Genomic DNA, 23331 nt, shown 5'->3' with positions numbered 1-23331 from the left:
CAGTCAGACAGACTCCTGCATGCGCCCGACCGGGATCCACCTGGCATGCCCACCAGGGGGTGACGCTCTGCCCACCAGAGGGCGATGCTTTGCCCCTCCGGGGCGATCGCTCTGCCGCGACCAGAGCCACTCCAGTGCCTGGGGCAGAGGCCAAGGAGCCATCCTCAGTGCCCGGGCCATCTTTGCTCCAATGGAGCCTCGGCTGCGGGAGGGGAAGAGAGAGACAGAGAGGAAGGATGGGGGGGGGGGTGGAGAAGCAAATGGGTGCTTCTCCTATGTGCCCTGGCCGGGAATCGAACCCGGGTCCCCCACACATCAGGCCGACGCTCTACCGCTGAGCCAACCGGCCAGAGCCCTCCTCCTTTTTCATTATTTTACCTATGTTGTAGTTTCCTAGCCTGTTCCTAATTGACTTGTTTCCACTCTAGGATATTATATGCTGAGATCTCTCTTAAACTCTGTGCTCCTCATTCCGAACATTTGGCTTATAGTACGTGCTTAATTAAATGCTCAACCAGTTGAAGTGAAGGCTGACCAGTGCAGGAAACAATAGGACTGACACTTTCTCCTTTTAGATACTTTTAGTAATGCCATTTCAAATTTCATAAATAATTTAAATCTCATATCTTACTTCTGATATGTTGACTGTACATTTGTAGGTGTGAAAAACAACAACAACAGTCTGATCACTTTCCATGGCCTGATGTCTAGTTGCATAGAGGATGGATTATTAAGTTATTTTCCTTGTCACTGATTTGTTGAACATGCCCTTAGCTTCTGCCTGAGCCTATGTTGCTATCTTTGTATGCATGATGCTATTCTATCCTCTGAGATAGAAGAATGAACAAAAATTTTTTTTCCCTTCTCAGGATTTATTTTCCCTTCTTTGGTGAAAACACCTTTTTTTTTTTTCTTTGGAGATAATTATTTTTCCTCATTGTTTTTGGATATGTTCATGGTGGGGTAGTTCGTTGGGGTTCTTTACAATCCCTCTCCTGTCCCCGTCTCCGTCCAGCACTGCCCGAGGAAGTGGGCGCTTGATCTAAGCCAGGACAGTCAGGCCTTCGGTGGGATCGCAAACTGAGCAGAGCTTCCCATGGAAAGCGGGCACCAGGATGTGAGCCTCTCGCAGTGCAGTCCTGAAAATTATGTGCCCGTCAGTTTTCAGAGCCACACCTCGGACTTCGGCGACACTACATTTTATGCTCCTTGAGCAAACTTCAGATAAAGTAAATATTCGAAAGTGTTTGTAGAATGAACAAGGGAATGGATGCTCGAAGTATCCCTGAGTCATATCTTACCTGAAGCCTGATGACTCAAAGCCTCCTTTGACTTTCTGAGCAACTGGAATCCTTCCATTGACTTGGGAAGGGTCAACCTTCCCTGTGTACAGCCAGTGTACGCTCAGTCCTATGAGCGAAGTCATCGGCCCGCTTCCTGACAGGACACTGCTTCTCGGTAAGAAGAGCAGGGGCAGGCGTGCTGGTGTTTCCTTGTCAGAGCCTTTGTTTCACTTCTCCCTCTCGTGTGTGTCCTCTTCTGTCCATCTCTCTTGTACTTGCCGTAATTGTACCTCCTCACACACGATATTGTGTACTAAATCATCTTTAGTGTATCAAAGTGAACATAAACAAAAAACCCTGAAAAAGAACATCCCACTGGTTCCTAGCTGGTTTTAAGCCTGGATGCATAATGGTCTACTTGACATTTTTCAGTGGGAGGGGGTCATGGCGGTCTGCCTACACTGGCATTGAGTTTGTTACTTCTACCCTGCAGGTAGAGATAGAAACCAAGCCAGATCAATGCAATGCTGGTATACCATAGGACACTCTTATTCACCATTTAATAAATGATCAAGTGCATAATCCAAACATGAGACCTACATTGGGCTTCAGTCTAGAGCCGGTGGGGGCAACTGGAAGCAACGAGGGGTCGAGGTGATTGTAGAGAGGGCTGCAGGGGCAGAGGGCTGGCTGGTCTTTGAGGAGGTGATCCTAAGAAGTCATCTGCCCACTTGGCCTTTAGAAAGGTCGAACGCAGACCGTGTTAAAAATCCTGGAAATGATCAGACCACTACCGCATGTCTTTCTAGCCATACTGGAAGCCCCACGATCACTATACAATTTATTTATGCAATTATCTCCCTGTGGCATGGTTTTTTTTTTCATACTCTGTCTCTCTCGGTCTTTCAGGGTCCAACAAAAAATAATTGATTTCGTGGGTCTCTTATTCCCCCATCTCTGAGAAGAAATGCCAAGTAGTGCAGGGCAATAGACAAAGGCTCTGAGTTCAGACTTACGTGACTGTGGAGCTCGCGCTCTGATGCTCGAACAGCTGTGGCCACAGTACTTCACCTTCCTGAGCCTCAGTCGTCCCTTGCCTAAAATAAGGATGATGCTGATGAGAATAATCACACCTTGGAGTGGTGGTCAGGATTAGAAAGAAGACACGTGTAGCAGTTGTCACATGCTCTTTTATATCACTATTTTGATCCAGTGTAATCTTGTTCCATGAGATTTACTTAATGGCATCATATCAGTTGTCGTCATTGACATCTAGCCTTTGACAAGCTGACCTCTTCTCTTCTCCATTTCTATTCTCCACCAAAAGTCATAGATGGAGCTATATCTTTATCTATCTTACTTTTCCAATTCCTGGAAGGCAGGGATTGAACTTTATGGTTATTGTGCCAAGTAAATGCCAATTCATAAAAAAAAAACCCATAAAAACTATTTTAGATAGATTGTGTTCATATATTTTAAGGATATAGAAGGCAAATTGTAATCTATTTTATGGTTTTTATTTTACTTCTCTAGAGCACAATAGGTTCTTTTCTTTGACATTTAGTTTAAAAAAAAATGATCTGTGAGGCGATGTGACTTACCCAAGGTAACCTAGCTTGGACAGTGACAAATAGGCACTTGAGTTTATATCTGACCCTCTCCTATGCTGGGCTGACTCCACTGAGACGGTGCTCGAAGGTAATGAATGTGAAAATCCTTCACAGGCTCCAGGGTGGAATATGAATGCAGAGGATTATTGCTATTATTTCTGGGGCAGGCGAGCTATAACCTCTTGTGGGACCATCTATCAACCAGGAAATCCTGCTGCTGTTCACTGAATTGTACCCCGGTGACCCAAAAGATAATGCATTTCCCAGTGTACTTAACTTAATCCTGTGGGCTGACCTGCACCTTGAACTAAGCCCGGTGAGTAATATTTAAATGCTAAGCCTGACAGCTTATAACCCGAGGCAGCTCCCTTCCTCTCCGTGGCAAACTGCCAAACAGGGAGGAAGGAACAGTGGAATGTGGGATTGAATAAGATTAGGGTCGGATGGTGACAAGAGCTCCCCTCCAAGAGCAAGCCGTGGCTGAGATTTATTTTTGATGCCTGGATGAAAGAAGCATCTTTGTTCATTCTGATGATGAGGCATGCTCCTGGGCCGCCTCCCGCAGCCACCCCCTTGGATCATCAGTTTCAGCCGCCCTCACACTGGGTCAGAACCATTGCATGTTGATTTAAAAAGCCAGGAGGGGATCATCTGACTGGAGTCTGATCTCGTGGTTCAACAGCCTGCTGACCCTCCAAGGGTTTGGGAAGAGGAAGCTGCTTGCTGGACACTTCTGCAGGTCGAGGTCAGTGGGGAGGGTTGGGGTGGGGGGGCTCCTGCCTTCATCACTTAGTACTGTGCTGAGGATATATGTTTGAAATAGAAGGGTGCTTACACACCAACGCAAAGACCCTAATTTTATTACTGAGAATTGTTTTTTATTTTTCAATTACAGTTGGCATTCAGTATTATATTAGTTTCAAGTGTACAGCATAGTGGTTAGATATCTACAGAACTTACAAAGTGATTACCTCAATAAGCAAAGCCCCTAATTTTATAGATAAGGATATGGAGACTCGAAAGAGTGAGACATTATTTGCCAAGAGATTTGATGCTCAAATTCATCCTCTTTAGATGAAAGTATCATCTAAATCAGTTAGAGGAGGCATTTCTTATCCCCAGCTGTCCACTTTTTTAACCTTATCATGCTGCCAACTAGCAAGATAGACTTCTGTCCAAGTCAAGAATGACCCAGATGTGCAACGTCTAGAACATTTCTATTTTTGTATTGTAACAATAATCAGTCAATCAAGAAACAGACAAGAGCTCCCCTCAGAGCTGGAAGAGGGACTCACAATGTTTTCAGTGAGATCCTCACTTCTAATGACGCCAACACTGTGAGTGACCACATGCAGGATTGTTGACTAAGGGCCTTATATTTATATATAGCCTTACCTAGGGGAACACGTTATGCAATTTGGAGATCAAATTTGGATCATTGCTTTATGTTGTTCAAGATAGAAACAACACACAAAAACATGATCTAAGGGTACCTAGATCTTTGGATTGAGGTTGCGGGTACTAATTAATTACAGCCCCTCCTCTTCAGATTTTGAACCAATTGAACAATAACCCCAGGAGCCAGATAATGATTGAAAAGTCAACTTTATTGCAGGTAAAACTTAAATTGGACAACATAGCTTGACTCAAGTGGTTGAAATGAACTAAGCTAATCAGTGGAGGATTTTAGAAATAGAGCAGGTGCGACCCAGAGCAAGATGGAGAGAGAGCTAGAATTAGGGATCAGGAAAGAGCAAGAGAGAAGAGTGGGAGAGACCCACTGTCTTATTTCTGTAGTCAGAGAAGCCTCACCTCTTGGCGAGAGTCGTGAGAAGAAAATGGAGAGGATGAATCTTACTATATATTTTAAAGGCCAAGGGAGGCTCATGCGGGGAGAAGAAGGAGATTCTCCTATACCTTCAAGATACAGGCATGCATACAAGGAGAATGCAGACACGTGAAACAGGAAAGGGAAGGTGTCCATGGGAGCTCCACGGACCGCAGAGGTGTTGGATAGGGGGAGGCTGAGGCACCCTCTCTGGACTGCTGGGGCGTCAGGGAGCCCTGTCTCTGCACCCGCCTTTCCGTCTGGGGAGTGAGCCGGAAAAGCAGCGGGGTCTGTTTTTACCCGCAGGGCAGCAAAACCTCAGGACACATGGGCCACAAAACTTATGGCTGAATAAAAGCCAACGGTAGCAATTGAGGGGAGAGACTCGATGTCATACATCGACTTGAGACTATTTCAGAAACCTCGGAATAACAGTGGTAGAAAATGTACCCAAAGACTGATTGATGGGGCAACAGCTTCAAATCTGATTCGTCACTTACAGGTGTCATGTTTGGAGGGTCCCCAAGCATTCTCTGAACCTCAGTTTCCTCATTGGTGAATCAGAGAATATCCTATTCCACATGGTACCTGTGGAGCTTTAATATCATCAAGTCAACAAAAAAACTTTGCAAACTGTCAAGCCCTGCACAGGTCCGAGAGGTTGTTACATTATTTCCAGCTAGCCAGTGATCCTGGGGAGTTGAGTCAGTGACAAGAGACTGTAGTTTATGTTCTATGTGGTAGCCTCTTTGAACTTCATATTCTCACTCATCAAACACCTTAAAATATAGAGGCACCCGGAGTAGCAGAAACAGAAAACATCTATCATGTAATTCAAACCACCCTCCTCTCCGGAGCTCATTGGAAAGGGGAGAGCGTGTCTTTTATTAAGCCTGCTTAATTCAAGGGGGAGAAAGCGAGTTGCAAATGAGAAATGCAAATCTACAAAAGATAACCAGCAACGTGCCTGGCTTTAATAACTGCTCAAATAAGAAAACCCCGTCTCTGTCTCCTCTCTTCCTCACGTTCACTCACATTCACGCTCACAATACTTTTTTAGGGTTAGATTTTCAGGGTTTCAAGTTTCAGCTACATGTCAGAGTGCCAGAGGTCCATCTCAGACCTATCTATCCTACCCTGTCTTAACCTATGACATCTCTCCGTTCATTCCCTTCATCACTCTCGTCACGACTGGAAATGGTCATGCGGCTGGATGTGTGTGTAGGGTTGATTGTGTATCTTCCCCAGGTGATGAACTCTTTGAGGGCAGGTCTTATTACCTCAGCATCTCCAATGCCAAGATCAGTGTCGGGCTCATAACAGAAGCCCAATTGATATTTTTTTGAGCAAGTGAATGAATTCCCAAATCTCAGAGACAATGGGCATGGGGCCACTGCCTGCAGGAAGTGGCAGCTGGGGGCCGTGGTGGACGCAGCGGCCGAGGGACATGGTGGAAGAGCCTGGACAAGAGGGGCAGACGTTCCGACTCGCTGGGACCGGGAGTGGGGTGACGGGGGACTCAGCAGGTGGTGGTCGGCAGGGGTTCCTGCCCAGAGTCCCAGCGGCACCCCCACGGGCCGTCAGGACAGCATGCACAGAGGCCCAGGGCGTCGGAAGCGCTAATAAACAGAACATGGGGGGAGGCTTGCAGGACAAGGGACAAGGGAGAGAGAAGGAGGGGCGTGGAGGCTGCCCGCTGGCCGGTCCAGCAGGGCATGACAGAGAGGATCTGCCGTCCTTCTCTGGGCTGCTGCCCTGGGCAGCAACTCTCATTCAGAGAGTCCAGGAAAAATCTTAAAATACAAGTAAAATTCTAAGCTCCAAAGCTCCTTAAGAAACCCCAACATTGGCCCTGGCCGGTTGGCTAGGTGGTAGAGCGTCGGCCCGGCATGCGGGAGTCCCGGGTTCGATTCCCGGCCAGGGCGCACAGGAGAAGCGCCCATCTGCTTCTCCACCCCTCCCCCTCTCCTTCCTCTCTGTCTCTCTCTTCCCCTCCCGCAGCCGAGGCTCCATTGGAGCAAAGATGGCCCGGGCACTGGGGATAGCTCCGTGGCCTCTGCCCCAGGCGCTTGAGTGGCTCTGGTCGCAACAGAGCGACGCCCCGGATGGACAGAGCATCGCCCCCTGGTGGGCATGCTGGGTGGATCCCGGTCGGGCGCATGTGGGAGTCTGTCTGACTGCCTCCCCGTTTCCAGCTTCGGAAAAATACAAAAAACAAAAACAAAAAAACACCCCAACATTTATCACATACTTATGTGTTTATGACTGAGGGTCAGGGCTCAACACTACCCATATCCTCTCGTGTAGCCCTTCCAACACGCACTTCTTTGTTCCCATTTTACAGCAGGAATAACTGAGGGTCAGAGAGTGGAACGGACTTACCCAGGCTAAGAAACGGTGGAGCTGGGGTTGGAGACCAGTCAGTCCGACTCCAGATTGACAATTGCCTATGAGTTTTCCAACTCTGGTGACAAGTTTAGGACCATGTGAAAATATCGGAGCTCTCAGGGTTCTGTCTTGAGCCCACTCTTACTATTCTCGCCCTGCACAGTTTCCCTGGGGGTGGTCTCAGCCATTTCCTTCGCACCAGCCCCGCGTCTGTGGTTCTAAACTTCAGGTCTTGGTGTCCAGCTCCCTGCTGGCATCTTTAGCTGGCTGTCCTGTAGATGCTTCCATGCCACATGTCCATAACCGAATTTGCCATTCCTTCTCCAAACCTTCTTACTTTCAGATATACCTTGACCTAGTTCAACGGCACCCTCATCTAACCCGCTGCCCCAGAGAGAGATCCGGAAACTATTCCTAACATCTCCCTCCCTTCCTCCCTCATCTTTCTCCTTAGTCTTGCTCCAGTATGTTGTCTGTCCCCATTGACATGGCCTCAGTTTATTGTTCTTGACTATCGCAGCTGTTTTTAACTGGTCTCCTAATCTCTGCTCTTGCCTCTCTCAAATCTGTGTTATTGAATGCTACAGGAGCCACTTACAATTAATATATACTAAAATGAAACCTGGTCCTGTTCCTCTGCGGTCATCTCTTTCTACTCCGAATTCCTGTAGCCCATTAGGCCCAGGCAATATTTCCCTATTTTACAGTTTTAAAAAATGTCACCTGTGTGTGTCTTATCTTTTTTTTTTCCTTCCCTCCCTCTCTCATGTCTTTTCTTTATTTCTTCATTAATTTTCTTTAGCTTCCTCCTTTTTTTTGCCAACCTAAAAAGTATTTTCACATGCACTACCTCATTCACGGCTCATGACGCTGCTGACTGGGGGGGAGACTTCCCTCTGTGGTCGAAGTGGGACCATGGACTCAAACAGGTCAAGTGCCTCGCCCAAATTCCGGGAGCCACGGAGGACCACAGCTGGTACTGGGTCCTCGTTTTCAGGTCCTGTCCCTGTGCTGCTCTGCGGCACTGCTCTTTGAAGACAGGTGTCCCTGCAGCTGTTTTTACCTTTCCAACCCTTCCAACCTTTCCAACTGTAATACAGTGTCAATGTGTAGACATCTTGGATTCAGTGCAATCAGGGGAAGTGGTGTTAACCAGAAGCTGATGGGCAGAAGCACCCGGTGTAATAGAGAGGCGTCTGCTGGTTGTAAACATTCAGCATGCCCCGGAAGGAGTCAGGAACCTCTTTCCAGCGACAGCTGGACTTCCGCTGTCCTGGTGACTCGGCTAAGTGGAAGGCAGTGACCAGAGTTTCTCCCGTAGTTGCTGGTGACTCTGTCTGACTCAAAAGACTGTGAACAACACAAAAGCAAACATGGCTCCTCATTTTTCTTTGTCTCTTTACTACTCTACATAGACATGGCCGTTCAATAGTTATCTATCCTATGGATCAGCACTTCAGAATTCAGGGACGGAAGGGAACTTAGCAAGCATCTCTCCAGACCGCAGTCTCCCCGACTCCAGTCGCCTGTGCAATCCACCCGCACAATAGATCCATGTAATAGTCTGCACATGTTTCGTGACGGCTGAGTCTTGCCTGTCTTCTCATTTACTATTTGTTTACTTGGATTATGTGTTTACTGCTATTACCGTTCTCTAATTTTACAGGTAGAGACACTGAAGCTTCACACGATCGGGAGACAAGCCCCAGTTTAGGAATTTGTAGCAGAGCCGAGTCTGCATATAAGCACGCAGGCCCCGGATGCCGGGGAGTGCAGCCAGCCGGCCCTGCCTCGGCCTCTAAGGCTCTTTTCCACTTTGTGAACAAAGGAGCCCTCCGGTCAGGTCAGGAGTCTGTGGATGGGAGATAACCTGGTGCTTGCAGCCTGTGCCTGCGGAGAACGCCAGAAGCCTCGTGGGGGGTGTGCCCTGAAGCCTCGTGGGGGGGGGGATGCCCTCGGGCTTCCTGGAGAAAAGGAGGGAGCTGGGGGGGGTCTGGAAGATTGGAGGACCCCTCCCCCCCACCAGCGCTGTGCGGAGGAGGGTGGCTGGAGCGCGGGCAGGAGGGGACAAAGAGCAGATGTCTCTGTGAACCGAGCTCTGGATGCTAGCCCACATTTGGGAAGCAGATACAGTGCCCTCTTAGAACTGTTCTCTCTTCCTGTCCAACATGAAGGTCAGCAGGGGAGGGAAGCGGCACTGAGATGCGAATGGAAGGAAACCCAGGCGACTGCCGAAGCAATTTAAAGATTTGCCCGGATTTGTCTCGGCCCCAGTGGTTCTTGCCTTCTCCTCGCAATCCCTCCCCCGCCGTCTGGATGGAGAGATAAATAGATTTTTTTTAAAGTCCCACATCCAGGCACTTTTGAAACCAGGGACAGACAGCAGAACCCGGGAGGCTTCAAGTCTGCATCGGGTATCCCGGGGGGCGGGAGAAAAGGGGGCGGGGTTCTGCAGGTGTAACGCGGAGGCCAATCCTCCAGGGAGCCAGCGAACCCGGCAGATTTCACTCCTGTGTGCACCAGACACCGGCAGACAGCTTGCTTCATACTTAATGCAGACCTTGATCCAAAGGCCTCTTCTTAAAGGGGAAGCTGCAGGCCAGAAGCCTCCCTTTAGGACACTCGGAGACCTCATTAAACTATCATTAAACAACCCCAGAGGCTCTGCTACAGCTGGCCCTAGGCTGGGTCCAGAAATCCAGATGAAAGGCTTTAGGAATGTTGGATTAGAAAATAAAGCTCTGACATTCAGAGGCAGGAGTTTGTGGCAGGATTCCCGAACCCTGAGCCCAGAGCCTGGGAGGGGACTTATCCGCTGTGCATCCCCAGGGCACCCTCTCCAGCCAGACACACTTTCTGGGCTCACATTGGTGTCTTCTCAGTGGCTCCGGACTGGCAGTGTCCTTCTGATCGTCCTCAGAATGGGGCAATCACCACGCCCCAGTTGCCTGCAGAATCGGTGAAAGCCTATTTAGCTCCCTGTTTCGGCACCTCCAAGCATGAGCTCATGGGAGCTTCTTTTGAATTAAGGATTTTAATTCTACTTTCTGCAAGGAAAGAGGTTGAAAGAATGAGCCTCCCAAAAGTAGGGAAGCAACCAAGGGTCTAGAATTTTAGAGTTCTCACTGCTTGTTTCTTGACCTTTACATCCTGTCTTCCTTCTGGGAGGTTCCCAAGGACTCAACGTTCTGTTTTTATGCCCGGAGTTGTGCATAATCTTGGACTTCTTCACTCCTGAAACTTCCCCTTGTTCTTTCAGTAGAATAGGCAGCTTGCTGTTCCCTGAGCTTGCTCACAACCTGTTTCAAACTGATGTGCCTCTGTTTGCTCTGAACGTCTTTGTCGGAAACCCAGATTTGTCTCTTGAAGAAGCTCCCCATTCACCACCCATGCTGCCCCCCGCCACCACCACCACCTATACTGCTCCCGGGAAGGTGCTTACCTCCACCTCAGAATGAGTCCATCCTCCAGGATTGGAACTTTAATCACCAGCACCTAAAATGACGTTTGACCTACTGTTGGGGCCACTTTTAAAACAGTTAAGTGGATTATGTCTTTGTCGAATATTCAACTCTTCTTCTGACTGCAGAATGACTTGGTTTGGTAGCAGCGGCCTCAGGCTTGGGGACTCAGGGTTGAGTTTCACACTTGGCCTCTATGCGCTGAGTGGCAGTGAGGATTTTCCTTTCTTTCTTGGCTTGAGTTTTCTGGTTTATAAAGTGGAGTCCATAGCACCTGCCTTATAGTTTATTATTATTATTATTTTTATTAGCGATCTCTTTTTCCCTATAAGAGCATTTCCGGAACAAATAGGGAGTTAATTTGGTGGAAGAAAAGGGGCACTCTGAGAAACTCTATCTATCGGTGTAAGTTCTAAGACCAGCCTGGTCCTTAGTTGAAGTTTCCAAGAAGAGACTCCAGGGTGGTGGGTGTTATTCCCAGAGCCTGGACAGCAGCTGGCAGGATGACCTCCAGGCGGTGCTCAACACTACTAGATTGATCTCGCCCTGCACAAGATCAGAGTCCTGATTTGTTGCAATGCTGAGTGAGGGCAGAGAAGGGTATACAAGATGCCAGTTTGTTTGTAGTGAGTTTGAAGCTCTTCACTTTCTCAGGATGCTGCATCACCATTTGTTTTTGACCTTCAAATTATTAGAATTGAGTCAAGATTCTCCCACTGGATTGTTCCACTTGGTTGGTTCTTTACTCAGACTCCCGGGGTTCTTTAGAGAAGGATGGCTTATTCAACTTGCGCCAAACTTGATCACAGGTACTCTGGACATTAGCTCCCAAGATGGGCTCTCAGGGTTATTCTTCTCCAATCTTTACCTTCTCAGTGGCACAATGCTGGCACATGGATGACCTTGTCTTTTTATACATCTCAAGGTATCCATCAGAAAGTTCAACCACATTTTCCTCCCATCTCTGCCTCCCCCCCCAAAAAAAAAAAATTCTGGAAGAGTAAAACACATACACATCCTCCATTCTTCACATTTCTCCAGATGGTACACATAGAACCAGGTGAATATGAGGAAGAACCCAGGTGCTGGTAACCACAAATACCTTATCCTTTCCTCTCCTTTCATTCTTCTCTGAGGTGAATACCCTCATACCTGTGCCTCTCATCTCCACCAGAAAGCTTTCCACTCCAGTACTGAAGATACAAACACACAAATACAAGAGCACAAGCTGAATACCCAGCGGATCGCTTGCACTCTACATTGATCAACAGTGAGAAACATAATTGGCATAGGAAGCCATGAAGTTCAGGTGCACCTTTCCAGGTTTCTCTTTGCCTTGTAGACCTACATGAAGAGCCAAGTTATAATCAGAAACTTGCTTAGGGAGAATGCTGTTAGACCAAAGGAAGTTGATTAGACTGGAGAGTGTAGTGACAATCATAGGATACTCTGCTATCTCCACTTTTCATCTGGAATGTTTCAGCCAAATTAGAATGGGACAGGGTTAGCACTTTCCCTTTCTTAAAGATGCAGGATTTCGTAAACCTCGCGTGGGAAGATCAAGCTCTCAGTAAAATGAGGGGTTGGAGGAAAAAAACTAAAACTCTTAACTAAACACATGGTAATGACAGAGTGAATATAGATTCCAGAAGATACTCACTGGCTTTATCAAGCCAGATTCATGGCAATAAACCCCTGCTCCCATAAGCAGGCACGTTCTAGACACTTTTCCTCCCGTCCAGAATGTATTGCTGCAGCTCTGTCCTCTGTGACACAAGACTAGACACTTGACCAGCTCTGTGCTGTGCAAAGTGTATCTCTTTAAACGTTTTAAAGCAGCTCTTCCTGGCAGGGCATGTTGAGTTTTACACTTGATTTTTCTGTTTATCTGCTTTGCATTATTTTTAAAGATCTCAGGACAAGGCCTGACCATTTCACAAATTACACGTCTTGTGCGGCCCTGGATCTCTACTGAATGGACTTTGGATAAGATGGTGAGAAAGGACTTCCCTGTGGAATTAAATGTAAGCAATAAATTGAGGGAGAGAGCCATGCACAATTTGGGAAAAGGGAATCCCTGACCAAAAGAACAGCCATTGCATAAGTAACAAGAAGGCCAGGGTGAGCGTGGGCCGAGTGAGGGGGTGGAGATGTGCCGGGGCCGCATTATGTAGAGTCTCAGGAATCCGACGAGGAATCTGGGGCTTGGTCTTCAAGGTGACCGACATCCACGACAGATTTCAGTTCATTGCATAGGCTGCGAGACCTTGGACGTGGCTTGAATCACACTTCACCTATTGCCTCTGTTCTCTTTTTCTATGTGTTTATTCTGATCCGTTTCCGCTGACCAAAATAATGGCTTTGTGGATACTTTAATATCTTCGTTGAGGTCAGCTCCCATCCTGCTGGCCTGGAGGGTGACTTAGCTTTTCATCTTAACTGCACTGACGTTCTGGTTTAACTCTTAGGAGGTCGAGCTATTTGTCACATTTCCTGGTTCTTAGGCAGCATATTACCTTCCTACCCATCTACCAAGAACACAGTCATGTGCACAGATGCTTCAGGGATGCAGGCCAACAGCAGCAGCAGCATAAGATTTGAAAAGAATGGTTTTTGGAGTCCAGGTGTGTTGGGATCTCTAAAAACAGAAGCCAGACTGAAAACACTCAGCATTCCCAGAGCGGGGGAGTTAGAAATAAACACTTACGTCATCCCTTCCCTCCTCTGCATTGATGCGGTCCAGACAGATGAGGGCCCAGCATTCTGGATTTGTCTGCTTTCCTCATTAATTCCCCTCTCATTTCTGCTTTTATTATCTACAGTGACAACCGCACACTATCCCTAGACAGCTTCTAAAGTCATTTGTCACTAGAGCAATAAAGACTCAACTTTCTGCACAGTAAACAAATTAAACTGCTCCTTTGTGTCTAAACCTTTTGATTAAAGTGTCATTGTCATTGTTGTGATTACTGCTGTCCTTTGCAAACCTACTGTGTGCCAAGGACAAGTTATTGCTTGATGTAATATATTTCATTTAATCTTTGTAACAACACTTTCAAGCTAAAGTTCTTTGGTCTGATAACGCAGAAGAGGGAATGAGACTCACTGGTGAAGTTCCTGCCCCTAGTCGAAGTCAAATGAGTAGCCAACTCATGGACCCATAAAACTTCTAATTCAGACCTGGCCACCTGAACATCCTGTATAGCTTGTGCTTCCCTGTTCCTATACACTGTTCTTTTCTGTGTGTGTGTGTGTGTGTGTGTGTGTGTGACAGAGACAGAGAGAGAGACAAAGAGGGGGACAAATAGGGACAGACAGAGAGGGAGAGAGATGAGAAGCATCAATTCTTCCTTGCGGCATCTTATTTGTTCATTGATTGCTTTCTCATATGTGCCTTGATGGAGGAGCTACAGAAGAGGGAGTGACCCCTTGCTCAATCCAGTGACCTTGGGCTCAAGCCAGTGACCTTGGGCTTCAAGCCAGCAACCTTTGGGCTCAAGGCAGCAACCATGGGATTGTGTGTATGATCCCATGCTCAAGCCAGTGACCCTGCACTCAAGCTGGTGAGTCCATGCTCAAGCTGGCGACCTTGGGGTCTTAAATCTGAGTCCTCTATGTCCCAGTCCAACACTCTATACACTGCACTGCCGCCTGGTCAGGCCTCTATACACTGTTCTTGATCTTGCCCTCAAATGTTCCTCCTCATTGAGGTACATACACACTCACCTTGCTTTTCTTCCTCAGAGCATGTTTACAAAATCTGGAGTAGACCAACTTCTCCCTCTCTGTGTCACCCTAATTCCTGGTGTCATAGTGTGTCATTGCTAAAGGGACATTGAACAGTCCTTTCCCTGGAGTTTCCAATCTTGAGCCCCCACATGGCAGACTGCAAGCCAGTTCCCATATGCAGAAATCTCTAGTTAAATCACAATACTGTTGTTTGGTGTACAACACCGAAATATCAAGTTAAATAATTATTATTTGATAATTTCAGTTTGTCTAATAGATAGAAAGTTTCATCAGGTTGGGTCCTTGGTGAAGAAAGTAGGGAGGAAAAAATTTACAATAAAAAAAAAGTTGGTGGTGAAAACTTGCAGAAAAAACATCCCTTTGGTCTTGTGTTCTCTTTTTATAGATGACTGCAGGGATACCCACTGGGAGGCAGAGTGAACAGAGAAGTAAACCACACTGATGTGGAAGAGACTTGAAAGCTTCCATTGTCAACTCTGATACCTTTCTAGCGACTGGCAGGCCCATCGTTGCTGGATAATTTATTCTACCCTAGGCATTCTCTTTCAACTGAATAGCCCCGACTGCTGCAAGTTCCCAATGCTCTGCAGTTTCTGCCCTTCAGTGTGGGTCCTCCGGAGCATCACACAATGGTCCTATCACTCTTGTAAGTGACGTCTGTCACACACAGGGACACGGCAATGGTGGACTCACTGCTAGGTATGCTAATGCCAGCCCAGTGGCCATGGCCTCTCTTGGCTCTGCGTGCAGACCATATGGAAAGTCACCTGTTCAACTTAACAAGGGCCATCAGGCCCTGTGTCATTTGACCCTTTGTTCCCTGCTTTAGCCACATGCCTTAAAACTGCAGATATACTTAACTATCTGATCTTTTGCTTATGCTCGGTGCTCCTTCTTTCTAGAATATTCTTTTCCCCACTCACTTCCTTAGATTTGCCTCCTCTGCAAAGTGTTCCCTGACCGGAAAGGTCAGAGTAAGGCCCTCTAATACCTGCTTCTAATGCCCCTTGAGTGCTTCTTTGCCTTTAATGTTTAACTGTAATTCACCACTTTCCCCTCTCTCTCTCTTAATCAGGACTTTTGGATTCTAGTAGAATATCCTAGTGATTTTCTACTCTCTAAACCCCAAAGGCCTAGTGCTTGACTGACAGGCATAGAGTGGGTGCTCAGTGAAATGAATGAATGAATGAATGAATGAATGAATGGATTTAGCAGTAGCCAAAGCTCAGTCTTTTCCTCCCTGCCCCCATTCTCTCCTATAAAGCTCTGCATAAGTAATCATGAGGACCCTTCCTGTGTCTTACCCAAGGCCGGACACCAACCCCTCTACTCACATTCTTTCTTCATCATTCCCGTGGGAAAAACGGGGAGTGGAGAAGGAAGGGGGATGGGATGGGGGAGAGAGTGAGAGGGAAGAGTGACCAGGGACGACAGAATATGTCAGGATCAGAAAGTCCATTGTACAGATGAGGCAACTGAGTCTCTGAGAGAAACATAGCTTTCCTGGCCTCTGGTCCTGGGCCTTTCTTCTCTATTATACTTTTTCTAGCAAGTGTTTTTAACACAGAGACAAAAAAAATAAAAAAAAAATGTACTGCTTCATTTCCAAAGATGATCGCCTCGCCGTCAGGGTGAAGGGACCATTGTTCAAACTAGAGAAAGAACATCCTGGTTGAACCCAGCCTGTCGTTTGGAACAATGACCCGCGCTAATGTCGCAGACAGCGTGCCTTCCTCTGGCGTTCCTCCTCCGACCTGCTCTCTCTTCTCCTGGACTGTGGAAGGGGGATGATGAATTCTGTCACTGGGTCCTGGCTTCCCGAGGCCCAAAATAGTCACGGCTCTGTTTTCCACGGGAGCTGAAGATATATATTAGGAATGTGAACATTCTTTGCACATTCACTTGACAAACAAGAGACATCCGTGGCGGGTGGAGCTTGCAAATGACATGTTAATCACATGTTCATCCAGAAAGCAATTCACTTTAGGCAAGTATCTTCCCTGTAGGGCCCCAGAGGCTTCTCCACAGGCTTGCTCACGCTCACCTTTCTCTGGGCAGACTTTGCTGTTGCCTCCCGCTGTGATCCAGACAGAGCCCAAGGGGACGTGAGAGGCAGGTCCTGCTGGGAAGGATGCACCGTAGTTTGGTGACTCAGAGCTGTGCAGCAAGAGGACTTTCTTCTGCCTGCCCGCCCACTAACCCCAGGACCCTCGGAATCATTTCCCTCATGCTTTATAAAGTGCTTAGAGCCATGCCCGGTTCCTCAGTTTCATCTGGCTCAGAACCTTGGTTTCCCTCGCACTCCTAATAAGAAATCCAAGGAGGAAAAAGAGTAAAACTTCTGTGTTTAAGGAAGTCAGGTAGACGTGAGTTCAAAGCCTGGGTCTGACATTTCCTAGCTGTGTGCTTCTGGGTGAGCGGTGGCCTCTTTCTGAGTCTCAGTGTCTCACCTGTGCCTGGAGGGTTAGAACATCTTCGGGACGGTTCATTAAAAATGTCCCGAGAAAAGCGCTCAGTGTGGTGGCATTCTCTAGAGGTTTCTTGTATATTCTGTTCTCTCTCCAGCCTGTCTCTTTTTGGTAAAACAAAGCTGGGACATGGTTTGGCTAGTGAATTAGCTTCCAGAGGTTGTGATAAGAATGTCCTACAAAATGGTTATCTTAAGACAAACAGGCATTGATTGGCTCTCAGGTCGGAGACCAGAAGTTCAAAATCAAGGTGTTATCAGGGCCAGGCTCCCCTTTGAGCCCCCCAGGGGTGCTCTTCCTGGCTACAAAGCCAGTAGCCGCTGCCACCAACACAGCCGCCTGGCCCATGCAGGTTCGCATTTGATTAGGACAGATGGTAATGAAACAATGGAGCCAAGAACTGGTGGATCATTACTTTTAATCCTAGCTCGCACCCAGCAGGTGAGAAATACACACAGTAGGAAAACACTTCCCTTTCCATCCAGGGCTCCCAAAGCCACTGACTCCTCTGAGTTTCCTAGAAACAAAGGCCCCACCAGCCTTATTCACCTCTGTTCCCCATCTCCTTCTCTCTGCACAAACTGGCTTCTCCTTCAGCACTCCGCCATCTTGGCTGCCTCTCCTGTGCAATGCTAATTTCAGGAACCAAGAGAGAGAGCTCCTGGTCTCCCTTATTTTCTAGTGTAGAAATTAAAGCCTTTAAGCCAATTTACAAATAAGAAAGTCTCTGATAAATAAATGGGATTCCTCATAAGAGTGCACCACCTCACATCATGCAACACTCCAGGGTGTGGGGAAAAGCTTAGTGTTGAGAAGATTTTAGTATTAAAAGGGTGGGAAAGGCTTAGAAGGACCCTGCCTGCTTACAGTCTGTTCCCCACACCCAATGCAAACTATAAGCGAGCAAACATATACATCATATTTGCAAACTTATTTGACTCACACTGGCCTCGTGCCACCTTCTGGTGGCTTGCCAGCAGTCTTTGGAATTCCTTGGCTTGCAGCTGCGTAACTCTGGTCTCTGTTTTTATCGTCACATGACATTCTCTCGGTGTCTGTCTTCACACGACAGGCTTCCTTACAGGAACCGTGGTCACACTGAATTAGGGGTCTACGCTATGGGGACCTGGCTTCATCTTAACTAGTTCCATCTGCAACAACTTTGTTTCTGGATAAGGTTCCATTCTGAGATACTCTAATGTAGACTTCTGTTTCGATGAGATTAGATTCATTTGAGGAACCTAATCTTAGGATTGCAGTCTTAGAGCTAAGAAGGAAATCTGTCATTTCTTTCATGTTTTTATCTCTATTCCCCATTTCCCAGTCTCCTCTTTGTCGCCCTCCCCTCTCATGAGCAGTCATGTGACTGTTCAAGATTAGTCATCTTTCTTTCTTTCTTTCTTTCTTTCTTTCTTTCTTTCTTTCTTTCTTTCTTTCTTTCTTTTTTTCCTTTTTATTTATTTTTTACAGGACAAAGGTCAAATTCCTCAATTAAGCACAAACTGTCTTTCGGTGCCTGACCCCCACCTCTCCTGGGCAGGCTGAGTGTCTCAGTTTGTTCCCAGTCGTCCCAGCTTTAGCCCTGAGATTGTTGCATCTTGAGAACCCCTTGCTCCTGGGCAGATCGGAGCAGCTGGTCACTCTGCTCTCTGCTTGTGGCTTTAGATACATCCTAGCTACAGTATTACAGATTTGATTCCATCTTGGTGATGGTGTATTACTCCGTGTATTACTCCGGCATTAGCTGTTTACTCATCAGCCTCTATACTGCCCAGTGATATGTTTCTTAAGAATTTTAGCTCCAGATAAATCTAAGCTTGAACTTTACCTCTTCTGACCTTCGTCACTGTGTATCTTATTCAACATCAGTGTCCCTCAAAGCAAATGGGGAACACAATGATAGCTCCTCCAGTTGCTGTGAGGGCAAGTTGGATATTATGCTGTAGCACCTGGCAGAGTGTCTGATGTATACTAGATGCTGCAGAAATGATAGACGTTTCTTCACTGGTGGGTACGTCTGCAAACCCTAGGGCACCGGTGCGCAGTCAACGCTTTTGCAAGAACGCAGAAGGCTACAAAGCTGGAATCTCTGGACCCCCGATCTTTCTGTACTGTCGTTTTCTCTCTTGACTTAAAAATAAATCCATTCTTTCAGAGGTTAGCCTTACTAAGGACGGGGCTCAGAGCCTTGTTTTTCTCAAGTAATGTGGAATATGACAGCTGTATTTCCTATGGACCCTTCACTGCTGGGATTTTCCATGTGTCAGTAATGCTCTACCCCACGAATGCTGAGCACATTGGCTTTAGCAACTAGTCCTTTAAGGGAAAACAAAACCCAAAACGACCTTGAACCTTTTCTTGTGCTCCAGTTTCTATGAATTCCAAACCTAAACTCATTTACAGTTGGTGTGGAATCATCAACTGAATGGAGGGTCATTTAAAGCCCTTTCCTCCACATGATCCTCCAAAAGAGCCAGTGGTGTTTTTTTTTTAACTGATAGCACTTGAGTTCTGTATATGAGGAAGCTGAGAATGAGTGAGGCTGTCCCCCACTCCAGAGGGGAGCAGGAAAATAGTCCTCATTGTGGTCCAAAGGATAACACTAGTTTTTGGTTTTCTTTAAGAGCCTCTCTGTGGAGGCCACTGGTTCTTTTTATCTAGCAGGTACTGATGTCATGATGAGATTAATAATTCACGGAGCCTGGGCAGTACTTTTCCGCTGAGGGCTATGTTCGAGCCGAGCAGAAGTGCTGGCCAACGCCAGAGGGCTCCTGACAAGGTCGGATGCTTTGTGCTTCTGCAAGTGCTCCGGGTCCCCAGTAACCCCTTCCTTGCTGTGACTGACACACAGAAAGCCAAGGATTCTAAAGGATGTTTATTTAGCTTTCTTGACTGGAGTAACGGTGAGTTCAATCAAACAGACCTCTGAGAGACCACATTTCAACAACAACAGCACTGACAGAATGTAAATAATATTTTAATGATCAGCTCCAAGCAGTAATTCGAAGATGTTACAAAATTATATGTAATGAATTGCCATAGTTGATGAGAGAATTTGTAGTCACCATGGGAAGAGGATCCATAATCTATTATCATTACTGATGCTAGCGCTTGTTTTGATTCTTCTTATGGATCATTTTTAAGTCCTAGGGACTCTGCATTGCAAATATGTTCTAATTCTGTGAGATAAACAGGACAACTCTATCTCCATCTGATAAATAAAAAAAACTGAGGCTCAGAAAATCAATCAAGATGGTCAGAGGTAAGGAGCCAGGGTTTGACCCTGGGGTGGTCGCCTCTGGAAACTGCTTTATACATGTACTATAACTCCTTCCAGTGACGATTACAAGTCAATGATCATGAGGAGGACTCTTAGCATTTCTCAGGGATGTAAGAGCTTTCAAGGCCATTTCTATAGTATCTCCTATAGCATTTCTCACAGCGACCCTGTGCACGGGGACAGGTGGGGGTTTACTGTCTCTTCTCGGCAAATGCAGAGCTTGGACTGGAGTGAAGTCATGGGATTCCAAGGTCACCAGCCAAGTGGTTAGAGGTTGGGATGCACCTGGAACCCAGGACCTCTGGTCCACAGCTGGAGCTTTGTGACCCATGCCTCAGAGGTGGAAAGAGATCCCGCCAATAGCAGCTGCCATTTTTATTTCAGCTCGAGCCAAAGGAAATAAGGCAAAAAACAGTCTAAACTAAATATTCTACCTTTGCTGGTCTTTCTTGTCAAACCTACATCTTCCTGGGCAGCGAGGGTCTCACTGACTTGACTTCCAATGGCGGTGATGAGAGCTGCCATCTTCTCTTCTCGTCGATTTCTAAACTCCGGCTTCCTAGCCTTTTGGTGATTCTGGGAGCTTCCCAAACATTTTAATTGATGCACTTTCTGCTTGAATCGATCAGAGTCAGGTTGTGCTCTTTGCACTGAGACCCTGACAGATGCCATATTTCCCTAGAGTTGAGTGCAAAGCAGGTGCCCAGAGCTGCTGCATGGCCTGTCCTCAAGTCACCTGGTTTTGCGCAGTCCCCTTTTCTAAATCCACACATTGTCACAGAAAAACCCATCATTCCCATACTTTTGATAAACCATTATCTTCACAGTGCTTTATTTCACTACTTAATGCAGTAACTAAAAAAAAAGAAAAAAAAGATGGCTCTTGAAACTCCCTAGAAAGTATGCCACATTTATAACAGTGGCCTTTAATTTTGTCTATAACTCGAGGTCTGGAGAGTCAAGGGGCTCACATCTGTCAGAGGGTAGTCATTCACTATATACATGGATCATATGAATTCTGTGGTGTCAGATGCGGTTGGGGTCAATGCTTGGTTCTGCATTGTGTGATGGGGTTCTTGGACAGCTTATTTAACCATTCAATACCTCATTTTTTTGGTTTGTTTATTTATTTGATTCCAGACTGAGGCCACTCTCCCTAGAACCTTCACTGCGGGATGGCTGTGATGATGAAAGAGAAGATCCGGCTGAAGCAGTGAGCTCCGTGGCCGAGGCAGAGCGAGCGCGCACCAGGCAGTCACTGCCGGCGTGGCCGGGGCCGAGGCAGAGCGAGCGCTCACCAGGCAGTCACTGCCGGCGTGGCCGGGGCCGAGGCAGAGCGAGCGCTCACCAGGCAGTCACTGCCGGCGTGGCCGGGGCCGAGGCAGAGTGAGCGCGCACCAGGCAGTCACTGCCGGCGTGGCCGGGGCCGAGGCAGAGCGAGCGCTCACCAGGCAGTCACTGCCGGTGTGGCCGGGGCCGAGGCAGAGCGAGCGCGCACCAGGCAGTCACTGCCGGCGTGGCCGGGGCCGAGGCAGAGCGAGCGCGCACCAGGCAGTCACTGCCGGCGTGGCCGGGGCCGAGGCAGAGTGAGCGCGCACCAGGCAGTCACTGCCGGCGTGACCGGGGCCGAGGCAGAGCGAGCGCGCACCAGGCAGTCACTGCGGGCGTGGCCGGGGCCGAGGCAGAGCGAGCGCGCACCAGGCAGTCACTGCCGGCGTGGCCGGGGCGAGGCAGAGTGAGCGCGCACCAGGCAGTCACTGCGGGCGTGGCCGGGGCCGAGGCAGAGTGAGCGCGCACCAGGCAGTCACTGCCGGCGTGGCCGGGGCCGAGGCAGAGTGAGCGCGCACCAGGCAGTCACTGCGGGCGTGGCCGGGGCTGAGGCAGAGTGAGCGCGCACCAGGCAGTCACTGCCGGCGTGACCGGGGCCGAGGCAGAGTGAGCGCGCACCAGGCAGTCACTGCCGGCGTGGCCGGGGCTGAGGCAGAGTGAGCGCGCACCAGGCAGTCACTGCGGGCGTGGCCGGGGCCGAGGCAGAGTGAGCGCGCACCAGGCAGTCACTGCCGGCGTGGCCGGGGCTGAGGCAGAGTGAGCGCTCACCAGGCAGTCACTGCCGGCGTGGCCGGGGCCGAGGCAGAGTGAGCGCGCACCAGGCAGTCACTGCCGGCGTGACCGGGGCCGAGGCAGAGTGAGCGCGCACCAGGCAGTCACTGCGGGCGTGGCCGGGGCTGAGGCAGAGCGAGCGCTCACCAGGCAGTCACTGCGGGCGTGGCCGGGGCCTGAGACACAGCGGCTGGTAATAAAGAGCAGACCGCTCTCCACTGCTGGGTGCTTCTTCTGCCATCATTCCAGGTGTCATAACACGTGGGTAAGATGCCCTGGCAGTTTCTAATTTCAGAATAAAACCGGCAAATCCACTGGCCTGAATCAGGTTTCTACATTAAGAAACTCGATGGGCAAGACTAAGAGTTTTATTTTATTTATTTATTTTTTAAATATGTATATACTATCTTCATAAAAAATATAAATGCACCCTCATGTTTGTGGCAGCATTGTTCACAATAGCGAAGATCTGGAAACAGCCCAAGTGTCCGTCAGAGGACGAGTGGATTAAAAAGCTTTGGTACATATATACTATGGAATACTACTCAGCCATAAGAAATGATGACATCGGATCATTTACAATAACATGGATGGACCTTGATAACATTATATGGAGTGAAATAAGTAAATCAGAAAAAACTAAGAACTATATGAATCCATAGATACATGGGACATAAAAATGAGACTCAGAGACATGGACAAGAATGTGATGGCAACAGGGGTGGGGAGGTGGGGGGGGATGGGGTGAAGAAAGAGAGAGGGGTTGGGGGAGGGGAGGGGCACAAAGAAAACCAAATAGAAGGTGACAGAAGACAATTTGACTCTGGGTGAGGGGTATACAGCACAATCAAAGGGCAAAATAATCTCAACATATGTACCCTGATTTATCAATGTCACTGCATTAAATTTAATAATAAAAAAATATGAAGTTCCATTGGGTTTTCTTTTTTTTTCCTTTTATTATTTTCTTTTAATTTATTTTAACTTAATTTATTTTTTTTTTCTTTTTCCAAGTGAGAATAGGGGAGACTCCTGTACGCACCTTGACTGGGATTCACCTGGCAACTCCCATCTGAGGCTCATGTTTTGTCCTTCTGGGGTTGATGCTTTGCCCATCTGGGACCAATGCTCTGCCTATCTGGGACCATGCTTGCATCTGAGCT

At 47.7% G+C, this 23331-nt stretch overlaps 1 long non-coding RNA gene and 1 other non-coding gene across 3 annotated transcripts; one reads left to right on the top strand and one right to left on the bottom strand.

The window, feature by feature from the left end:
* Positions 1-278: 278 nt before the first annotated feature.
* TRNAI-GAU (transfer RNA isoleucine (anticodon GAU)) lies at positions 279-354 on the bottom strand. The gene has a single exon. It is a non-coding gene; the product is annotated as a tRNA-Ile (tRNA).
* A 2945-nt stretch (positions 355-3299) lies between these two features.
* LOC136306392 (uncharacterized) lies at positions 3300-21634 on the top strand. 2 transcript variants are annotated; one of them, XR_010725645.1, is made up of 4 exons: positions 3300-3638; positions 8776-8952; positions 14706-14966; positions 21209-21634. It is a non-coding gene; the product is annotated as an uncharacterized lncRNA (long non-coding RNA). The 2 variants fall into 2 exon arrangements; XR_010725646.1 differs by lacking the exon at positions 21209-21634 and adding an exon at positions 16379-16523.
* The last annotated feature ends 1697 nt before the right edge of the window (positions 21635-23331 follow it).

The sequence above is a fragment of the Saccopteryx bilineata genome, chromosome 5 (assembly GCF_036850765.1).
Source record: "Saccopteryx bilineata isolate mSacBil1 chromosome 5, mSacBil1_pri_phased_curated, whole genome shotgun sequence".
Lineage (NCBI taxonomy): Eukaryota > Metazoa > Chordata > Mammalia > Chiroptera > Emballonuridae > Saccopteryx > Saccopteryx bilineata.
Note: the sequence above shows the minus strand (reverse complement) of the source record. Positions and strands in the feature narration are given on the sequence as shown.